General features: G+C 39.0%; 1 long non-coding RNA gene across 1 annotated transcript; it reads right to left on the reverse strand.

Annotated features, from left to right (window-relative positions):
• Window positions 1–5709: 5709 nt before the first annotated feature.
• Window positions 5710–16446, reverse strand: LOC149917480 (uncharacterized). Its single transcript, XR_016467466.1, has 4 exons — window positions 16289–16446; window positions 11811–11848; window positions 10804–10856; window positions 5710–7382 (listed from the first exon to the last, which is right to left on the reverse strand). It is a non-coding gene; the product is annotated as an uncharacterized LOC149917480 (long non-coding RNA).
• Between the last annotated feature and the right edge of the window lie 7350 nt (window positions 16447–23796).

A 23796-nucleotide genomic window follows, 5' to 3' on the forward strand; every position in this document is an offset into this window, starting at 1 on the left:
TCCAGAGAGAGATCCTTCCCAGTGGCAGTCAGCCCTTAAATGGGGTCTAGGAGAGGTGCAGCCAGGCTCCACCCCTTCTGATCACACAGGTGAAATTGCCTTCACCTGTGCTCCCATGGCTGACTCAGGGCTTGCCTCAGGTTGTCAATCAGAGGTTCAGTCTGTGATCCAACAGTTCCCCTACACCAAGCTATTCCCAAATCAGTCCAAGGGCCCTGGATTTCCCTCACCCCACACTTGTTGACCTTTTTTCCCTTTGACTCTGCACTGACTCTGTTTCCTGCAGTTGCCATCCATCTGTGCGCAGAGTGAAGCTCCCTCCTACAGAGCTCTCCAGCTCTCCTACACAAGACAGGTTGCTCTGTGAGGCACATCCCAGCCAGGGAACAGTAATTCCACATCAGGAATCCAGCTGGTGTCCCAAGTGACATTGCACAGTACGACCACAAAGCCGCAGGGCTGTTCAAAACACCCACTATCAGCCAACTGCCTTCCCTGCCAGAACTCAGAAAACAAGAGCACGCTTGGCCTTCTCCACGTGGTGCTCCCAGCAGCTCACTCACCCCGTTATGCCTGGCTGTGTCCACATCTGTTTCGCAGTACTCCTCTCACTGGCTTAATTGTACATGCTTACTGATATACCAGACAAACCGCAAGGAACCACTTGTACAAAGTGAGCTAACAAAGCAAGGAGAAAAGAGATGGAAAAAAAAAAAAAAAAGCAGCATTTTAACAAAAATAGGTACACAATCATTTTTAGTTTTGCATCACATAGATAAACCTAAAGCAAATCCTTTCTCTGTGGATGCTGCTAACTACAGGCGCTGGTATAATTCTTTTTATTTTTTACTTAAAAAGTCTTCAATGACCATTCTAAATCTCTGGCTTGCCCTTAGCAATGACATATTTAGAGAAAAGGAAGGATGTCTGCATGAGTTGTTTTTTGCTAAGACCCAGGACAAAAACACCACCCCTTTAATAATGCACTAATTCTCTAATAATATCCGTTTGAGGGACTGGAGACTTCCACTGATTGTTTTAGCACTTACTCTAAACAAAAGGCTTGTCTATTAAAAAAATTAGATTAAGTTACTTGCAGGACTTAGATTCTATTGCTCATCTAAACTCTGGGACTGCTCTGCAGAACAGCACAGAAATGCTTTTCCCCACTCCCTCACATGCAGTGCTGCAAAACAGTCCAAGGACGTTCCCAGCCTTGCTGGCAGTGAGCCTCCTGAGACAGTTGTTAAGACTCAGCCCAGGGCTGAGCAGCGTAAATAACAGCAGCATTCACATCCATGACCTTAGCTTCTCTGTAAGAGGTGCACTGGGGAGCCCTGACCATGCTTTGCTAGAACAGCATTTGTCACAGAGATTGAAAAGGTTCAGCCAGGAGGTAGCAGTTGTCACAAACACTGGGAGGAAGGAAGGGATAGAGACACAGATGTAATAAAGCTGGCTGGAGACACTTATCTGAGCTACTGGAAAGGGCAGGTGATAGCTGAAAGAGCTTCAGTTTCCTTCTAAATTGTATCACTTATAAAAGAGCAAAAGGTGGCTTAACAGGATGTAAATAAATACAAGCCAGAAGGAATCACTGTCATACCCAGCACGCTGCTGCCCCATGGAACTCCCATGGCACAGTCAGGCAGTGCTGGAGCTGTTCTGTAGACAGGTGATGGCACTGAGCCTGCTGTCTGCCCTTGTCCCAGGTAAATGGGATGTGTTTGAGATGCATCTAGACAATACTTTCAGACATATTTGTCTGATTTTTGGGTGGTCCTGTGTGGAGCCAGGAGCTCGACTCAGTGATCATTATGGGCCCCTTCCAACTCAGGATATTCTATGATTCTAAGTTAACAATTTGTGCTTTCCTTTACTTAAGGTATGAAGGGATTGATACAGGAGCAGACAATCTTTCAGACTAGTCATAATAAAACTGAACACAGACACCAAAAACTATTTAATCAGCATTATTTTAATCAGGGCTTACAAATAGGAACACAACAGCTTATGACACACAAAAATGGTGCCATTAAACCAGCTCAATGATCGTTGATCTTATTAAAGTTTTCAGCTGTCCCTACCCAGACAGATGAGCACAATCCTACAGCCAGTGCCCTTCTTACCAATTCATCCCTCTGTACTCAGCCCTGTGGAGGCTGCATCTTGAGTACTGTGTTCAGTTTTGGGCTTCTCACAACAAGAATGACATTGAGGCCATGGAGCGTGTCCAGAGAAGGGCAATGAAGCTGGTGAGGGGTCTGCAGCACAAGTCTTGTGGGGAACAGAAGAGGGAACTGGAATTATTTAGTCTGCAGACGAGGAAGCTCAGTGAAGACCTCATCACTTTTGACAGCTGCCTAAAAGGAGGCTGTGGCCTCTACTCCCAGGTAACAGCAATAGGACAAGAGGTAATGGCCTCAAGTTGCACCAGCGGAGGTTCAGGTTGGATATTAGGAAAAATTTCTTCTCGGAATGAGTGGTGATGCAGTGGCACAGGCTGCCCAGGGAGGTGGTAGAGTCACCATTGCTGGAGGTGTTCAAAAACAGTGTGTACGTGGCAGTGAGGGACATGGTTAGTAGGCATGGTGGCGAGGGGTCAATGGTTGGAGTAGAAGATCTTAGTCTTCACCAACCTTAACGTCTCTATGATTCTATGATAACACAGAAGTCAAAAAGGACATCTGAGTCACAGTAAATGTGAGCTGATACTGCATCCCAGTGTTGTTCCTGTTTCTTACAAGAGCACCAGTTGAGCTGCAGTGCACAAGCAGTGCTGGCACAACTTCTCCCAGCAGTGTGCATTCCTCTACAGCATAGTTGAGAGCAGCTACAGCTATTTGCTCATTTCCCAGAGACAGTTATTGTCTTGTGCCTGGTGTACCTGCAGTTCAACAGTTAGGGCAAAAATCAGGAAATTCACAGTGCAGCAAGCAGCTAGTTTCTGGTCGTGGTAATGATTGGATTAGCGGGGTGAGGGCTGTCTGCAAGGATGCAGCACAGGCTTCTCTAGGGATTTAAACTGATCCCCAGCCAAAGGAAAATGAATGTGGTGGCTGTGGTTTGCTTTCTGTTAACATAATCTTACAGCGTGTCTCTTAAAAATTGGCATAGCTGGCAAATCCTGGGAGCACAGCCCAAAACTGATCTAGCATGAAGGCTGAATTTTCCCTCACCCTTTGAGGTCTGAGTGTTCTTAGTGTCAAGGTAAAGGACAATGTAACACAGTGATGTTCCTCTTCCTGCATTTTCTTCTTACTTGTTGTGAACATCAGAAACCTCGGATCCTGGAGATCTTAAAATACATCTCATATTCCCGTGGAAATAAATATGTCTTTTAAGCATCACTCAAGAAAAGAAAATCTTATACCTTAGAAAGTCAGATACAGAATTTTTCAGAATTTAGAGAATTTAATTGAAGAAGTAAAAATTAGCTGGATAAAAGATATTTTAAATTTATACTTAATGAGGTTGAATTAGATAGTGATAGGACAAGAAGGAATGATTATAAACTAAAAGAGGGAAGATTTAGATCAGAAGTCAGGGGGAAATTTTTCACAGAAAGGGGAGAGAGGCACTGGCACAACAGCCCAGAGAAACTGTGGATGCCCCATCCCTGGAGGTGCTCAAGACCTGGTTGGATGGGGCCCTGGGCAACCTGAGCTGGTAGGTGGCAGCTCTGCCCACGGCAGGAAGTCAGAACCAGGTGATTTTTAAAGTCCCTTCCAACCCAAGCTTTTCCATGATTCCATGATTAGTCTAAATACAACAAAACCAATGACATGGGAGTTAACATATGTGCTGTTAGACAAGAACATTGTAGAGAAGCTAAAAGAAGCCTAACATTCTGTAATGTAAATCAAACTTTTTTATTTTTCCTTGGAGGATTTTACTTTCCTTTAAACAATAAAAATTAGCTAACAAAGATTCCTGCTCACATTTACGTATGGATGGAAGAATCATTCAGAAGATGGCTCATGCATTTAACTTTGCTGAAGCTGCATGCAATGTAGCATGTACTGAGTTAATCATACTCACTTTTTGATGTGATTGTCACATTAAAATAAGCTTATAAGCAAAACAAAGTAAATTATGGGGCATAATTAATTTTCATAATAATAGTCTATTTGCTTAAGGGTAGGACTTTTTTAATGATACAAAAGTCTTTTAAGTATACAAAGAAAAAATTTTTGAAGCTACTAACATCATAGACTTTCTTTGTATTATTCATTGTGTATTAAAGGCATTTGATTACCATATTCCATGATAGTTAGCTGGAAACCCTCTTCTAGCTAAACAAAGGAATTCAGTAACTTCAGTCTATACTTTTTTAGTGCTATGCTTTGGAGGTAAGCAAGACTTTCTCTGCATTTCAGTAGGTTGCAAAAGCATGTTCGATAACAGGCATTAAAAGGCAGCTCAGAAGGAAGAGCTACCTGTTGAATCAAAGGATTCTGCCTCTCCCTCTTGTGGGGACACACTGAGTTACTGACACTTCCTAGACACAGTGAAAGATTTGTGGAATTCTCCCATGCTAAGGGATGCAGAACAGGTATAGGTGTCAGGCCAAGATGGATGGAAGAGTTTGGGTTACTAAAGATGGGGACATCAGCATGTGTTTAGAGTTGCTGCAGAGTGTTGACTGAACATCATTTTGATATTCATAAGGCATTTTATCCTGAAAAAGAAATTTTAGAGAGCATAAGGCCATAATTTCAGTTGATAATGACTGGTGAGCTGTAGTCACAACAGGTCCGGGAAAGGCAACTGAGTTTAGGTATTGTGGATAGTTGTTGCGGATTCCCTTACTGTAGTCCTGTGCAGGTAAAGGCAAGGGGTATCAGGTGGCAAATGTGTAATAACATCCATTCTGCAGTTTCTAGATTCTCCATCTAGAAACTAAGAGGAAAGTAGTCTCTATATTCAACTAAAGGACAGCCAGAGCTCTCAGCTGACACAGGACCAACTTTTCTTTGAGGATTTGACAATTTTGACAAAATGATTTAGAACTGTGTTTTTACAAAACGACATTTTCATACACTAGTGATATATATGTATAAAGAGCTGAATCTCAATGTTAACCTTTCTTTTCCCCAAAGGATCCAAACTGCTGACAAGTCAGTTTGATACACTAGAGTTATAAAGAAAACAGAAATCACACAAGATGAAAAGACATTGGAAATCTCACTGTTCTTTTATGTTCTTCATAATATAGAAACATGGTGCTCAGGTCTTAGAACAGCAGATGAGTGCCAAGAACAAACGTGTTTTTTCCCTTATCAATTTAACACAATTAGATTAATAAAAGGAGATGAAAGAACATCACAAGAAACAAAAAAAGAACCAAGAAATATTTGCTCTAAACCAGGTCACAGGGATTCCTTACATAGAAGAAACTATAAAAGAGAGAAAAAAGGTTTGCATTTACTCAACAGCTCAGAAAGTTCAGAAATTAAGAAAGCCTACTTGATTATTTCATTATGGTTTATTATGCCAATAATAATTCACGTTAAACTCTTCGATTCATAAAAATCAATTTGAAACAACTCTGCAAATGTTAAGTATCTTTAGGAATGAATTAAATTATAGTAAAATAAATACTATTATCATAACTTACTATTATCATAATCCAAATTCCAATGAAGGAACACTGTAGATACAAACGTCTTCTAGTGAAACTGGTCATAAGCATATGACTTACCTTGTTGGATAATATGCCATAAAAAAAATATACACCACAAGTGTCACAGGTTGCTCCATAATTAATCTCTTTCGCTTCACCAAAATAAGCTTGCAAAAAAGATAACCTAAACCTAGAGTTCAATCCTTGAGACAGAAGATTCCTACAGCACATTGTAACAATACCTTCTTGGATATCACCTGTGAGTCCATGCAGAGTATCTCTGCTGAACGTGAAACTGTCCAATCTGAATTCAGCCTGTCATTTTGAGCAAAAGGAAAACATAAGATGTAAGCAAGAATCACGCAGCAAGAGACTTGACTAAATCCACGATTAGTTTAAGATATTTCAAGAATAGATTTCAAATCTCAACTAGATTCCCCCTAAACAGCTGTAAGTATTACTATGAAATAGCATGATGCAGACTCCGCAATCTCTTCGTTTAAGGGGAACCAAAGCTGGTTCTGAATGAACCTGATGAAGCAACATGTGTGGCCGAGGCTGGAGCTGAGACCAAGCACTGAGGCTTCTTTGGATATAATGCGCATTAACAGAACATCATTTGCAGATGTTCTTTATCCAGTTGGATTCCCCGGCTTTTTGCTATCTCTGCTCACACGAATCATGGCCAAAACAAACAAGATGTCCTTTCCTCAGCAAAGCGCATTTAATGGAGCCATGCAGATGCGAGGCCTTCAGAGCAATGGTTCTCAACATTCCAGCTGATTAACTCTTCTAATTGACCTTTTCTCCTCCCATTCCAGGATCTTCTCACAATAAATCTAGTTAGGAAAAGCTGCATAAAATGCAACATCGAGGAAGTACCAATGATGTGAAAGTTGTGCTGCTTTTCAAGTGACATTCCTATCATAGAAGATCGAGGGTTTATTTCCTCTTGACAGATATAGAATGTAAACAACCTTGGACATCATGAGGCACGGTCATGCTTTTGTATGTGTTCTATATCCTGCGTCTCATCAGGAAATATTAGGATGAAAAGCATAGGAAGAAATCAAGAAGTTGGGTTGTGCTGATGCTCCTCAAAATATTAAAATCTCTCAAGAACATCCTGTTTCACCTTGTTCACACACCCACTTAGAAAGTCACCTGAATTAGGATCAGAAAAACAAGTCCTTCGGGGGATTTTTTGCCTTTCACTGTAGTGTGCATGCTATACTTCTTAAGATCCAGAAGAAACAGTTGACCAAAGATCGTGCTACCACAACATCTCAGGATATTTTCAGTGCTTTCTTCTTACAGCAGTTTATAAATTGGCCCATTCTGCAAACTTCTGTAGTCTGTGTTGGTAAGAGATGGTCTCTAGATGCTGTTAGATTAAAAGTCTGTGTGGTTATCTATAATCACTAAGGCCTGGAGTTATTGACCTCCTCTACTCCTCTCTTCTTACCCAGGCCCAGTGCAAGTTGAAGATTGTTGGTTTTGGGTTCTTTTTGAGGTAAGAAAACATCAATGCTTTAGATAAACAACATAGTCCCCAGTAATAGGACTGAAATGATCTGAGATCATTGCAAGGTGACCCAAGCATAGGACAATATGTAATATAGCTTTAGGATGCTGATGCACAACAGCTGCCTGCTAGATTAAAACTTCTTTAGGTGTTTAAGGTTTCTTGCCTTTTTCAGAGAGATTTAAAAGTCTTCCACTTCAGACAAGGCTCAGTTAAAACAAACAGACGTGCCTGATACAGTAGAAGAAAAGGAAATTACTGTTAACCAACTGTGACAAAACTGAGCCAGTTTATTTTAGTCTCTGAAATCCTTCATGAAAAATAAATGCACATTCTCAAAAAGTTTGCAGACAGGAAAGCTCAATTTTCATCTGTGAACTGTAATGAGTTACAGTAAGTATTTATACATTAAATTTCTTCAAAGATAAATCACAACTTTTGAATTTGAGAAACTCAGGACAGACATTAGATGTAATACTACATGATTCATACAGGTTGGTCCTGTGAAACCTAGTACAAACTTACCTACAGGAATCTCCAAAGAACAATATTGTCAAAGATGAAATTTCCATGTTTCTTCCTCTTTATACCAACTCCCTTTAAGCACATTATGTTTTCCAATATGAAATTCACATGTGAGTATAGCTGTCAATTACAGCAAAGCTATTAGAAGTACTGTTTATTCTGGACAGCAGTTATTTTTTACAGAGCTACATCTTTGTTACAGGCATTAATAACAAGGCATAGTGACTACATACGAGCTCTGTATAAGGAGTTAAGTGTTTGCATTTTTAATTTCCTGTACCTCTTGTATTTTTCACTGGGTTATTTGGAGAGCTGATATGTATAAATCTGGACTGACTCAGCATGTAAAGCAAATCAAATTCTGTAATATTTAACTTTCAGAAAGACTGAGCAGGCCTGTGGATTTTTCAAAAATCATTAATATGCAGAGCATTTGAAATATGTCTATAGTTCTGTTTAAATAAGAAACATGCAATGACCAGACTATAAAATCCTTTCCCTACTTGACTGATCTATTTCTAATTTTCCTGATTTTCAGCATGTGGGCAAGCAGTAACGATTAAGGAAAGGATGAAAAAACATCCTCCTGAAGCAGAAATGAATATTTAGAAATTTAAGTGTCAGACCAAAGTCACAGAGCTGTTTGCCAGTACTTATGCATTCAGTTCATGCAGCCTGGTAACTGTGAAGTGAGTACTTGACAAAAAAAAAAAAAGAAAGAAAAGAAAAAAAGATAAATCCTCTTTCTACTTGAGTTTCCAGGCTTGGGAGTTGGCATGACAACTGCAAGCAAGCAGTCAAGTCAGGCACCAGCTGAGAGCACGAAGTGGAAAGAAACCAACAGAAACACAAAAAAAAAAACAGAAATACAAAGAAGTGTTAGCAAAAGAAATGAAATGATAATGTGTGGACATCACTGAGCTTTAGAGGTGTGGGCACAAGCACAAACAGTGAGCAACTACGTCCCTGCATAGCAGTAGGCAGAGTATCATGTAACTGAGGTGGTGACTAGCTGTTTCTCCAGCAAGTAAAAAGATTGTGCTACACCAGGCAGAAGTCCAGCTCTGTTTTGTGCCAACAGAAATAGCTGATCAGGCTGCAGTTTTATAGTGAACTGAAAGTGGCAGTACATAAAGGCATATTAATCTTCCTTTACCATAAAATTAAGCTAATTTTCTAGAAAATGAGAATTTCTATCTAAACAAGGAAAGAATTAAGAGGGGTGCCAAAAATAAGCATATCTGATATTTTAATGGATAACTCTAAATCATGTTCTGAAATAAAGAGAGGAGAAAGAACAAGAAAAGAAATAAGGGCAAAAAAAATAGGAAAAAAGGAAGAAAAGGAAGGAAAAGGAAAGGAAAAAGGAAAGCTTGTGGACACCAACAAATAAGAGGAGGCATTCACAAATGCAGTAGGATAGGGTACTCTCCATCTTCCTCTCTAACATTTCCAGCTTGTGTCACCTCAGTATTTTGATGCAGTAGACCCTCCTCTGTCTCTGTCAGTCAAATCTGAGCAACAACAGCCCTACTGTAAAATATTTAAACATAGCCTTGGATTTATCTCAGAAGTCATTTTCTCCTTATATATTGGCATCGCTGTGACTCATGAGGGCAATTAAGGCCAGACAGAACACAGTAGAAATCTCCACTGTTGCACTTCCTTATCCAAGTACAGCTTACAAAGTTTCATTATTTAATACACATCTCAATTGAAATTGTAACCTGAGGTTCTTTATGCTTAATGACAACCTCAGTCCTTGTGATATTTCTTCCTTCAGAAACTTGGATAGTACCTCCATGTTTATCAATTGAAGTCCTTGTATTTTTTACTCAATTTTAAATTATTTATTTCAAACAAACATAACACTGACCTTAGTATGTATTTTATTTTTCAATCTACCATATTCTTGTTTTCGTGTTTTTCCCCCCCCACCAGATGCATGCCTTTAGAATAGAAGCAAGGCTCAAGAATCCTTCTTACTTGTATTAAAAGACACAGTTTTGTCTAACATCACTGTCATTGGTATTTCCTAGTTGAGATTCCTAAAGAGAAGGAACAGTTCCATTTGCACCCTATTTTGTGTTTATTCCACCAACACACTTAAACTTCTTCCAGAAATGGGAAAAACATGAGTTTTCATTGAGACAGGGAAGTTTGAAAGTTCCTACATGAAGAAACCTACAGCTTTATGCTGTATCAATTGGCAAACGGTAGGAATTCTTCCACTATCTCTGTTTCAGTTATTTATTTCTGATCCATTAAGTTTTTCTTTTAAAAAGTGATATTTGAGTTTGCTTATTTTAGCTTGCAAATTTCTAAATCTACTGCATTCATATTAATTATGCCATAAAATAAAATGGCACTGTTTGTTATCTGCAGGACCACCTCTCAGCAACATAGTAGTTCTTCAATGCACAAATTATACTTCCAAATATAAAAACAATTCCATGGATTTCATCGTAATTTCAGGTAAAGTTTTTGGTTATTTCAGTAAAGCTCTGTTAAAGGCAAAAGCTGGAGAGGACAACCCTGAAACACAAACTAGACATCAGAGGAGAGCAGAGGAGTAAGGGAGTAATGAGGAGAGATACTTTTATCTCACAAAGACTTGACACTGCTTCATCTTTTACTAGAAACTTTAATGATGTGCTTAAACAATTCTATTATATATGGTATGCAAGATATATGCTATCACTATAATTCATGCTGAATAGTAAATGCCTTATAACATGGTTACTATACATGGTGAAGTCCCCAGAAAGTCTTAATGAATGACCTATTTCACATTCTCATTTGTTTTACAGCACAAACAATATTGATGGTACAACTGAAAAGTTGCGACCATTCTTTTCCTCCATTCCTATTATATTTCAGATTTTGAACATGCCATTGTTACCAGTGAGAAATAAACAAGACTTATTTTCTTCTATATATTTAACTCCCATGGTAATTCAGCCACATAATAGCTCTTCAGGTTAGGAAAGATTTTAAAATGCTTACGGGGGAAGTGAGCAAAAATATAACCTGTTGATGTGCCAGCATTTCAACCGGCATAAGGAAGAACCTGTAACGCTCTGAGCAACAATGCCACTGGAAGATCTGGCAGTAAGTTTTGGCTTACCTGGTGACTCACTGAGGCAGAGAAATCAATACAAATCCAGCATTCCGCAGTTGCTGCAAATCAATTAGTAACTTCCCCTTAAGAAGAGTACATGCATGTTGTACCTTAGACACAAGTATATTGAAGAGATTCCAGCTAAATCAGTATATTTCTGAAGACCAGTCTCCAGATTTTGAGGCTGGATAGCACCAGACTGTGTTAAACAAGTATTCTGGTGGCATTACTCATACATATTTCCTTTCTTTTATAACAGTAAATTCAAGAAGAGTTTATGTACAATGAACATAGTAACTAAAGCTGGGCAGTCACCTCCAACCTGTTACAGCAATTACAGCCAATTACAGTAATAAACTATGGTATAAAAACCATCAGCTGAGAATGACTGTAAGAATCCTAAAAATACCAGAAAATACATACACCAAGACGACTTTCTTATGTCTGCAGCTCTCCCTTCCGCCCTTATTCCTTTCCTCTGCCTCTGAAGCCTATGTTGATTAAGAACCAGATATCTGTAACATGATACGTTTGCACTGATCCTACAGATTGCTGTTAACAAGCAGTCCATCACAGATGTGGCTTCTATTAAGTTTTATTACTTTCAGGATGTTAATTTTCATACAGGATTATTTTACTGAATTTGTGCACAAATGCTATCCATCATGGTAAAAAAATCAGAGATGGGAAGGAGGAAAAAAGTGAGTTAAAACAACCCTGACAGAACAGTATGATGAAGATATCTACACAGCCAGCATTAATTTATGTTTTTTCCTGACAATTAGTCTTACAAGGTCTAATTGAAGCAGATTTGGCGCACAAGCCTTGTCAAGACACTACTCCATACTATTCTACTCATATTATGCAAGAAATAGAAATGATATCTTACATGACCACAGAAATTTATATTCTAAATGCAATGTGCTCCATGAAAAATAAGTATAACTTCCTAATCAGAAAGAATACCCTGTTTAGAACATCACTCAGCATCCAGTGCCCAACTCTTGAGTTACCTGAAGGCAGTGACTCAAGCACAAGCATCAGGTGATACCTGGGAGGATACAGAAAACAAGAAGTACTTTAGATCTGGAATTTTCTTTATATAACACATTAAGAAAAATATAGTGCCAGTCTACACTGCCAGCAGTGTTAGACTATTTTATTCATTAACAATTTAAGTTAAAAACAGGTAAGTATGAAATTTAAATGTACTATGATTCAAAAAGTTAAACAGTTAATTATTAGGAAATTTCAGAATTTTGAATGCCATGAAATATTTATGTTTATTTAATATACAGTCTGACCTTAAATATTGCACAATTATTAACAAATAAGAAGGTATTTTGGTATAATGGCAGGGAATGTAGCGGCAAGAGACTATTCTGCCAGCAGGACATAAACTGTATGGGAGACAAGAATAAGAAGGTTTAAAGAGAAAAAGCATTTCTTCAGTCCAAACACATAAATGCTACCACAGAATTAGACTATCTTTGTTTCTATCACAGATCACCTCACAAACCCCCACAATTTTGGAGTCCTTTATTTCAAGGTTGTCTAATTTGAAACATGTGGGAAGTCTGATTTTTCAGAAGTGACCTCTAAGCTAAAGTTGCAGCTTCAGTCAGCAGAAGCTGTGATAAATATTTAAATGCTACATAAATTGTAATGACTACAAGGCAGGTGACAAGCCTCTCAAGTTTAACTTAAGCTTTGTTTCTTGGTTAAATATCCCAAAAATAAAAGTAATCCCTTCCTGCCCCAACATGTTTTTAACAAAAGGTTTCCTGCACACAGTGGTGAAGACAACAGGCACGCGCATTACAAAGTATTCTTACTTACCACTGAAAACTTAAACCCAAAGGTTCATACATCCTAACAGCCTGCTCCCAAGAATGAGCATCAGCACGTTTTAAACCAGCCTGTCGTCCCCATCCCAAAAGTCACAGCTAGCAGCAACAGAAGATTTCTTCTCCTACCATGCTCTCAGCTTTTGGCAGCCAGCATGCCATGACTGTACTGTCACTAAGATTTGTTTGCTATGGTCTCCTCTGCTGTCAGTTCTCAACTGCAGAGGCCCAGTCCTACGTACTCTCTCCCCTACGTACACTCCCCAGATTGCTCTGTCATTGTCCTTGCTGCTCTCCCTGTCTACATTTTTTTCTTCAATATTTCTGAGGGATTACGAACTGCAGGTTTTTTTTCCTACGAAAAGTTAGTTGTCAAGTGAATTTTGAACTTGAACTCTATTTTCCAATATCTACAACCCCCCCACTCCCTCCAAATAGCATTGCCAGAAAAGTCAAAGGAGAATATTCTATTCCATCACTCAGATCTTTAATGAAAGATAATACTGCATAGCAGACACAGCATAAATCCTTGTAGAAGGAAAGCTGACAAACCCAACAAGTTTTAGAGTACTTATTAATACAGACCAGGTGTAATTTTTCCAGCCACATTGATCTCCACTGTACAATCAACACATGTACAAAGGTTAGGCTTAGTAAGATTGTGATAGAAAGATAATAAAAATGGAGAAGCTCACCAGTGTCATAGGCTCACAGTAAACTCCACAAGGAGCAATCTCCAGCTCTACACATTAAGCTAGATGTCATGGCAAGCATCTTTTAGTGTCCTTAATACTGTACAGCATTACTTACTCCTCTTTTGAACTAAAAGAACATATTTAGCTGAAGTAACTTGTAACCCAGTACTGTTATGTCTAACTGAATATTACCAATAAATCGACCACTTTAAACAAGTCTCAGCTATAGCATTAGCAACAGCTTTGATCCAAAACAACATTTAATCATGTGGTATTAAGTACAGTGTAATCAAAATGAAGATATTTATACAAATAGAATACAAGAACTGCAGTGCTTTTGCTTTTACTTTGTTTTTATAAATTCTCTCATTTTAATTAGTAAATGTTTTGAAAAATTCTACAAACACTTTACCAAGGCACTTACACAAGTTAAAGTGTTTGCAGAGCCATTGCAATACAAGATCAAAAATATGTTTTCCTCTGCTCCAAAAAAGTTTACTGCCTCCAGTGTTAAGTGAAAGAAATAATGCTTACATCTGCCATTCTAAATACACATATATTCCACAGATCAATTCATACACAAATGTTTGGTGCTTAAGACTGAATGATGATTTAATGCAGTTTTACTGCCTTAATTTTCACTAAAAATGATTACACGTAGTACCACACACAGCCATACAGCAAAGATATGGAACTAAGAAGCACTGACAATATTGTCTATTTTTCAATTAAATTTAGCAAGGTCACTATTCAAATATCACCACAAATGGACATGTTTGTGAAGATGGAAGAATGAAATGGCCTTAAGTGATAGCAAACCAATCATAATTTTAAGCATAAAAAACTGTTTTCAGGCACAACAGAGCCTTTAGCTGGGGCTGCATGTAGATTTCCATCATTTATATCTAAGACAAAGTAACTCAAACAGGGATAAAACACACACTGGCATCCACAGGAGAATTGAGTCTATCTGTTCACAACAGCTTAAGCCAGCTTGCATTGTTTATCACAGCAAAAGAACCAGAAGGGAGAGAACTGGGTCCTCTATAAATATCAGAATACTAAAATGCCAGGAGAAAAGTGGAGCTTTTTACTTTAAAGGACAATTTAGATCCTCAGGAGGATGAATATTAAACAGGAAGAAGGTGCATCAGAAATTGGAAAATTGCCTGCCACTGTCAGAAAGTTCTCAGAAATGCTTCCAATAGCAGCAAGAGGAACAACAACAACAACCACCAACAAAGCAATTTCTTGAAAAGATCTAAAAGGATTTATGTGGCACTTTACTCTGATAACAGATGACTAAACCCATGATCAAAGCAGTGTTTCTAATCATAACTTAGTCATATGTTTAAATACTTTCTTTAAAACCACTTGAGGACATATCTTTGGTGAAATCACATGACCTCATGGCTCTACTGATGTCAAAGGTATGCTGAGTAACTTCAATTCAGGGTCTAACATGAGCATCTAATCTTTTGGTTTGCCTGGGCTGTATTGAGTGAAAAGGAAATATCTTGGACTGCCTATAAGATGTATAATATAGTTAATGTATGTAAGTAACAAAACTTTTATATCATAGTTTATATCATAGAACGGCCTGGGTTGAAAAGGACATCAAAGGTCATCTAGTTTCCATCCCCCTGCCGTGGGGACAATTGCCAACCCCTAGACCAGGCTGCCCAGAGCCACATCCAGCCTGGCCTTGAATGCTTGCAGGGATTGGCAATCCACAGTTTCCTTGGGCAACCTGTTCCAGTGTGTCACCACCCTCTGTGTGAAAAACTTCCTTTTAATATCTAACCTAACCTCCCTTGTCTCAGTTTAAAACTATTTCCCCTTGTCCTATTGCTATCCACCCTCGTAAATAGCCATAGATATATACACATATATATCTATAGATACATATATTAATTAACATGTAAAAAAGAGGACAACAAAAACAAAACTAGTGGGTCAGACACATGAAGTCTAATGTAGTTTTCAACTACTTAAGATTCATTTGCACTAAAAACAGGTGTTGTGGGCACATGTGAATGAAGCATATTGATGCCAACTTCTTGATACAGGTTACTGAGAAACTGAGTTTGTTAGACCTGCTTCCCTGAATAGACAACAACTATATGGGGATGCGGATGTTGAAGGGAATCTTAGTTGCAACAACCGTAACGCTGCAGAGTTTAAAATCCTGAGTTGAGTGAGCAAGACTGGTTATAACAGTTACAGTCCTAGTCTTCATGAAAGCAGACCTTGCCTTGTTCAGAGAGCTGCTTGGCAGGACACATGGGATAATGCAGTGAAAGACAAAGGAACACAGAAAAGCTGGCAGATTTTCAAGGACACCCTCCTTAAAGCAAAAGAATGATTAGTTCAGACACTGAGGAAGCCAAGCAAGTATGGCAGAGAATGACTGAAGACAGGTGAAGAATCAGACTACCTTGAGAAAGGAAGACACTGCTTAAGTGTGCAGGATGCACACATAAAAAGTCAAAGCTCAGCTAGAGCCGAAACTAGCTACAGATGTGAAAAGCAAAAGTGAGCAGGGCTTCAATACTGGCAGCAAAACAATAGCTACATAATGAAAAGGTGAAACCTCTGCTTAACAGAGCAGGGACTTAATGGTAAAGGAAATAGAAAAATAAAAACTACTTAATGCCCTTACACCTCCATTTTATTTTACTGTCTTACTGGTAAGGATTTTCCTTAGCTCTCCCACCTCCTTCATCTTAGTAAGAGAGTGTGTGGGAGCAAAGTATTGCCCACAACAAAGGATGATCAAGGACCACTAAAGATAATTGCACATATGCAAATTCAAGGTTCCAGACTGTATAATCAATGAAAACTATATAAAGGAATATTATATAATCAAATAATATTAAGATGCTATAATAATGTAATAAGCAAGAGAGTCAGGCACAGAAAGACAAAGAGAATGAATAGGATGCTTACCCATATCATGGCCTTGCTCAGGAAACTCCAGTAGAGTGGATCTTCTGAAGAGAGAGAGATCCTTCCCCACTGGTAGTCAGCTCTTAAATGGGTCTAGGAGAGGTGCAGCCAGGCTCCACCCCTTCCTGCAGCACAGGTGAATTGCTTTCACCTGTGCTCCCAGGGCTGACTCATTGCTCACCTCAGGTGATTAATCAGAGGTTCAGGCTGTGACTCAGCAGTTCCCATACACAGACAAACTGCATGTTGGTTGATTTCATCACAAGGCTGCTTACTACTAACTTCAAATGATCATAGGAATTGAGAAGGGTTCCTGATGATTGGCAAAAGGCCATTTTCAAGGAGAGCAATGATGATCCAAACCACTACATGGAACTTGGCATTGTCTCTGATCCTCCTGGATGTCATTTCTGAGCGCATAAAGGACCCCTGTAAACACATGGAAGTACTGTGCTCAGTTTTTGAATGATGGAACAATTGAGGTTGGAAGGGACCTCTGGTCATCAGGTCCACATCCCCCTACAGGATCACACAGAACAGGATGCCCAGGTGACTTTTGAAGATCTCTAAGGAGACTCCACAGCCTCTCTGGGCAGCCTGTGCCAGTGCTCAGTCACCTGTACAGTAAAGTGCTTCCTGATGTTCAAACAGAACCTTCTTTGTTCCAGTTTGAGCCCATTTCCTGTTGTCCTGGTACTGAGCACCACAAAAAAGAGTCAAGCTCCGTTTTCTTTATACTCTCCCTTCACCTGTTTATGCACACTGACGAGATCCCACTGAGCCTCCTCTTCTCCATGCTCAACAGTCCCAGCTCTCTCAGCCTTTCTTCATGAGAGATGCTCCAGTCCCTTGACCACCTTACTGACCCCTGGGTTTTGGCTACCCCAGTACAAGAAAGACATTGACATATTGAAGCAAGCCCAGTGTACAGGTCAGAGTATGAGGAGGAGCTCAAAGAAAAGAATTTGCTTAGCTGTAAGCAAAAGAAGGTAAAAAGGAGACTAATCAGGCCACAGGGGCAGGACAAGAAGCTATCAACAGAAGTTGTAACAGAAGTTGGAAAATTGTGACCACATAGGACAAAAATTTTTTCATCATAAATTGGTTGACCAGAGGCACTACAGTACCTCCATCCCTGGAGACTTGACAGAGCTCGGAGCAACTAGATATAGCTGGGAGGCTGGTGAAAATGACACTGAAAGATCCCTTCTAACCTGATACACTGTAAAGGTCAATTAAAAGTGGACAGTGAATGTTTTCTGTTTCTGTGCATGTCTACCAAAACATTTTTTACCAACTGTAAACGGAGTCCTGGTCCAAGTGCTATTTTGTGTAACAGTTTTTGTCTACAGACTCTTCAAATAATGGGATGATTGGAATAGAAAAGAGTATCTATCACATTATTAACATGGCAAGAGAGCATTACCCATTATAAATGAGATTGCTGTTAAGTACACATATCCTTTTATGGAGAAAGAGAAGAAGAAAATGTTTGCAAGAACACTTGCCTGATTTGTTACCCAGTTATGGAAAAACTGGTCTAACAGTACTGCAAAGATTCAGTATATAAACAGATAATAATGCGAAAGAATTGCAGACACTGCAACAGCTAATTAGCCCTACAAAAGCTACACAAGCATTTGTTTTACATGAATTACACCGCTCTTATCCTGACACAAAGTGTTTTCTCCTTTCTTCCTGTCACAGATGTAGAACTACACAAAAAATATGTAGTTCTGCTAAAGAGTTTCTCTCTCAGGAAGTAAGCATTGGCTAATGCAAAATATATTAGCTACATAATTGGTTGGACTTTTGCAAGTATGGTTCACCCTATCTAACAGATGAAAGCCATTGATAAAAGATCCATGCAAGAAGAGATTGTTACACATCAGAATTCAGATTTCTAACACTTTCTTCATTGTTATGAAGTACTAATATTAGCAACAACCCTTCTCTTGATTTGCATTTAACTGTGTAAACGGAGCTAGCTTATTTTCACAGGTGCAGAGACAGAACATGCAAACATGCAATTTGTTTAACACCGCCTATACAGGGAAACCCCAAAGCCAGATTTGAAACTGCTTTGGCAGTTTAACATACATGAAGTAATCAATTGCTATAGTTAACACAAAATCCTGAAACTACCTGCCCAGAGAAAGTCCAAGAGGAATAGCCTACACTGTGTGAAATTCCCACTGGGTTTTGGTTGTTTGACTAAACACACCCTTGATGCTAAAAGCACGTTTAGACTAGCGTCTTGTCATAAAACACAAATACTTCACTCAGATGTTTAGTTTGGTAAAGATTTAATGGTATTTGCAATCAGCAGAGCCTTATAGCCCACAAGCCTCTACGGATAATGGGAACAGATATCTATTAAACATCTGGTGGCTTTCCTTCCATGGAGCAGAACAAGCATATAGTAATAACTGTTGCTCTAGGAGTCATGCTTTATTTCTGAAGAACTGGATGTCACAAGTGACATTTCGTAACGAATGAACACAAACCACCATATCAGGAAGAAGTTTCATTTAAAATGTGAATTACAACTGTAAGTGCAACCAGTATAAATTACACAGCACAGATGAACTGTGCAGTTTTAAAGGTAAAAATATTACCACATTTATCACTAGAATTCTCATGTTTTCCTACACTATGGTATTTGCATTACTGGCACTGATGTACAGAATAGCAGCAAAATGGTGACCACTTAAAAGATGATTTAATCCTTGGGTGTCCAGTTTGACTGGCCTGGGCTGCATTGAGTGAAAATGAATTTTCTAGGGCCATATCTACAAAGGCTGCTCTGAATACCTTCAATTATTTCAATGGAAACTACAACAGAAACAAAGAGCACAATAACACTATTTAATAGATCAAATTCTTAGCTACAAAACCCTGTTTTTTCAGTGTGGTCTCCACCAGTAGCTGTGCATTTTCACTAGGGATGAACAAGAGCCTGCATACCGCACTCGAAACAATCTGTACCAGCAGAGGGGACCTGCTGTCACTGTCACCACTGCCACTGCTGAAATGCATCACCACTGCCCTACTGTGCTCGCATCTACTATTTGGTCTCCAGAAACATTCAGCAATCACCAGTGAATGTCAGTGGGTGCAAATTTTTTTTTCAAATGAATGAATTCCATTCCACACCTTTGCTTCATCTGTTTCCATATCAGATGCTATTTTGTCAGACTGCCCCTCTGCTGCCATCTGTCACATGGCAACAACTTTTAAGGGAATACTGGTGAGAAGGTTCATTCTGTGATGCTGTACACCAAAATCCACCTCAGACATCACTGGACAACATCATAAAATAGGAGGCATTACTTTCAAAGCAGAGCATTATAATCTATGTATATAAGCACCAAAACTTTTTTTTTTTTTTTTTTTTAATTAAAACATACAAAAAAAGAAAGCAAAAAACCCATAAAACTAGTGGGATATGTGACCTTGTTTTTCTGGAACCAATGCATCAGGCCGGTTGATGGCAGTGGCTGCCATTCTTTGTGAACTTCCAAGGTGTTTTTCAGAGATTTTTGATTAAATTTCACTCTTCCTGTTCTTCATCCTTGAAAATGGCTGTTCACAAATGTGTGTACTGCCAAAAAGCCATGACATGAATAAAGTGTGGCTGTGAAGTGAAAGGTATTTCTATCTTTTAAGATGGGGCTTATGGTAAAGATACATTATCAAAATTTTGATTGCAACTCTATACATTTCATCTGAAAATTCACAGGTTATGTATTTATGTCGACTGAGTTAGGGTATATACTACAATCTCCAGTGACATTGGAAGTCAAATAACTGCAAGTTAAGTTTTTTTATTGTAACCAACAAAACATGTGCATCCCATATACCAATTTATAGAAGCTTTCTGTCTTGTTTTATATGATTATTGTGACACTAAAGTCAAATTGTTTAATTGTGTTGTTAAGCCACTTGGCTCAGTAAGAAACAAAGGCTAAAGCTAACACTTCTAGAAATGTTTTGTATAATTTCAGATGAGAACACTCTTGATGTTTTGTGGGCAGTGGGACTGAACAGACTAATGGAAAATTGCTCTTCTGAGAGATAAAGCTCTCATTATCGTGCCCAATAACTACACAAAGTTATGAACTATTGGCCTTAAACTTACCAGTTTGGCACCAAGTATTCTCCTGTTACAGAATCAAGAAAAAGTAATTCTTCCTTCTTTAATGGGTATTGCCACATTCCGAGTATATGCTGGGATAGGCCACACTAAGCATGCTGCTCCTTTCACTCCATTTTGCATTCTGCCCACAAATATGTATTCATCATGTTTAACCACCAGCCCCTCTAATCAGTACCTAGATAACATCTCTCAAAAATTAAAAACAAAACAACAACAACAACAAAGTCCAAAGTCTTTAGTGTAACAACCATATGGATACTATTTAGTCATGAATGAAATCCTGATTTAAGGTCAGTTTTCTCACAGTCATCAGGAGTATAGATATATATCAGAGGAAAGAGAGTATTTCTGGTTTTGCAATTTATTCATGCCTCTTAAAAGTCCTCAAGCTTTAAATCTTAATAATGAAGGTGTACTTTGAGATAAACTTAAAAAGATACTACTTTTGTAGTTATCTTCCAACTGTTTTTCATAGCTAGATTATTTTTTCAGTTTGTGGTAAATGATTACTATTTCTCAATCACACATTTAAAATGTTACTGTGTGCTTGCATAAAGAAACAAGAACTACTGCAGTTAGAAAGTTTCTATTCCAAAGTAGGAAAAACGAATGTGGCATTTTTCTTCTGAGCAGCTGTGTTCCTAATGTATTTTGAATAATAATTTCCTACCTGAATTAAAAAAAAAAAAAAAATCAGAATAAAAGCACTGTATTTGTGCATTCTGCTTCTGATTTAAGGTATTTTCAGAGAAAGAACAAGCACATGATGATTTTTCTTCTTAAGCATCAACAGTGATTTTTCAACAAAAATTCTGACACGCACAATTCCCCCAAACCCAGTGAAAACAACAATGTTGGCTAAGAGTTAGAATACATAAATTGAAAGCAGTGCCACTGCAAAAGACATAATTTGACTTAAATCTGAAGTATTTGCAATGACACACGAACAGAAAAAGATCTACAGTGCTTCTACAGGAAGGACAGTTCATAAATTGCCCTTAAACTTTCAAGTGTGTTTCAAAAAAAGAAACCCAAAGGAATTGAAAATAAGCATACCATTATACAGAATGGTTTCCTCAAATTTCACTTTTTAAAGCACACCACAGTTAACCAAATTTGTTGGAGGAAAAGATCATACTTGATTATGCTTTACTTGCAATTAAAACTTAGACAGAGTGTCCTCTTCAGTACTGCAGTAGTTTTGAGAGTGAGAAAAGAAATACAGTCTTTGTAGCAAGGAGAACACTCTACTTTGTCGTTAATATTAGACACGATGTGATAGACACTGAGAAGAAAAAACCTGGCAAGCGAATACATATTCAGTAAATAAGAGCAAAAAGCTCTGGATTCTTATCCACGGACATCAGAATCATGAACTAATGCTGGAAGAGAATCTTTTGTTACACAGAAAAAGAAGGAAAAAGGACAGCAAAAAATTCATCATGTGAAACTTGCTTAGACTCACTGTAGGAAAAAAATGCCTAACTGATCATACTGCTCAAAATAAAGCATGTACAGTCAAGCCAGAAACTCAACAAATAAACTTCTGCTTATCCCCAGAAAACAATGCAGCTACAATTTACTACACAATTCTAAATAAAAAAAATCTAAGAACGTGCTTGTTTGATGACAAGATAGCAGAAAAATCTTCAGAAGTCAACAGGATTTGGAATCTGACAACTCTGATCATCGCTATTTTTAATTAGAATTTTTTCATTTTTGATGGTGATATGCTATGGCATCTTTCCCTCTGAGTAGACTTTGGGGTACAGTGAGGATATTTTTTTGCTTACTCTTCTAGACTATCAAGACTGCCTGCTGTAATCGTCATTTCTCACAAAACAAACAAACAAACAAACAAACAAAAAAACACCAACAAAACACACACCTCTCTAGCTTTACATTGAAACTCCCTTTAACCAACCCACCTTGCCATAACTATATTCCCATGAACTGTTATTCACACTGGTTTTTCCCAAGGAGCACATAATAATTCATAGCTGCTCACTTGATTTTTAGAAGGTATTTGCAGAATTTGTCCAGGTTATCTAAAATGTCCTCTCCTGTCCTAAACATGACTTCCCACAGCAGCACAAGACAGTAACCGCTACAAAATTATTCCCCTTCATAAAACCTCATGTAACTACAAGAGATACGAATCAAGATGCTCATAGAGATAGTCCATTGATTGATCCATGACTTTTCTTCAAGATTTCTTCTGCCTGATACTGTGCTTTTGAAGCAAATCTGCCGATGGTCTCCATGTAGAATACTTTGCTTCATCCTCGGAGCAGACTTGGAGCATGCTTTTTATTCTCCAACCACAAGACAGAATAAATAAGTCAGAGCTAGCTCAAAGTAGTGCCTCTCCATAATCGTGGGCAACAGGGCCTCAGCACAAAGTCCTGTACCACACTATCTGCTCACACTGAGACTGCCATTACAAACACAGCCATCACTACATGAAACCTTTCTGGTGTGAGAACAGGCATGATCCAGAAGTGTATTCAGATGTATGCGGTTAGGCACAAGTTCACAGTTTCCAAAGTATTTATGGGATTTCAAACATGGTATATTGGGCATTGTCTCCCTTCTCTTGTTGTATGTGATAGCTTTAAACAGCTTGCATATATACTCATTTCCTCCTGCCCTTAGACACTCATTTACCCCACTGGCAGTATCTTAGGAAACAAAACCCATGCCAACAGGAAAGAAAAGCAAGGCAGTGAATGGACGGGTACATAGCCTACTTGCTTTTCAGCATGCTTTCTGACACCTTCCTTTCACTTGGAATTTGGATACTGTTGAGAGAGAAGATTTTTGAAAAATGGAGTTTATTTCAACGGAACATCCAACGAGCCTCATGGAGATGAAGATGCTCAGCCACATCTTCACTGACCGCTGTGCCAGGAACCTCCTGAGCAGGCTGTTGCAGAGGATGAAGGAAAACTCATTCCTTGAGGTACCACGGGCGGCTTATTCCTCTGACTGCCCATCTGCCGAAACAAAACCCAGCCCTTAATCTGGGGCAAACCGTAACTATTGCTTTTGGCAGGTTCCTAAACGCGACCTGAAAAAGGGAGACGGCGGTGGGGGTGGCTCGCGCGCTCCTCCTCCCTTCCCCCTCCCGATGCGCAGCTCTGTCTGCAGCCCATGTGGCGTTAGGCGGCCGCAGCCGGTTCCAATTCCCACTTTCCCACTTTGGCCCCCGCTCGCTGCCGGGGCCGGGCCGAGCCAGGACGGGCCGCGGGCTCCCGCCCCTTCTCTTCCCTCCCTGCCGCGCTCCATCTCCCCCACTCCATCCGATCCTCCGCTCCCCCAGGGCACAGTGTGGGAAGTACGAATTTCC

Source organism: Phasianus colchicus, chromosome 6 (assembly GCF_987193195.1).
Source record: "Phasianus colchicus chromosome 6, bPhaCol1.hap1.1, whole genome shotgun sequence".
Classification (NCBI taxonomy): Eukaryota; Metazoa; Chordata; class Aves; order Galliformes; family Phasianidae; genus Phasianus; species Phasianus colchicus.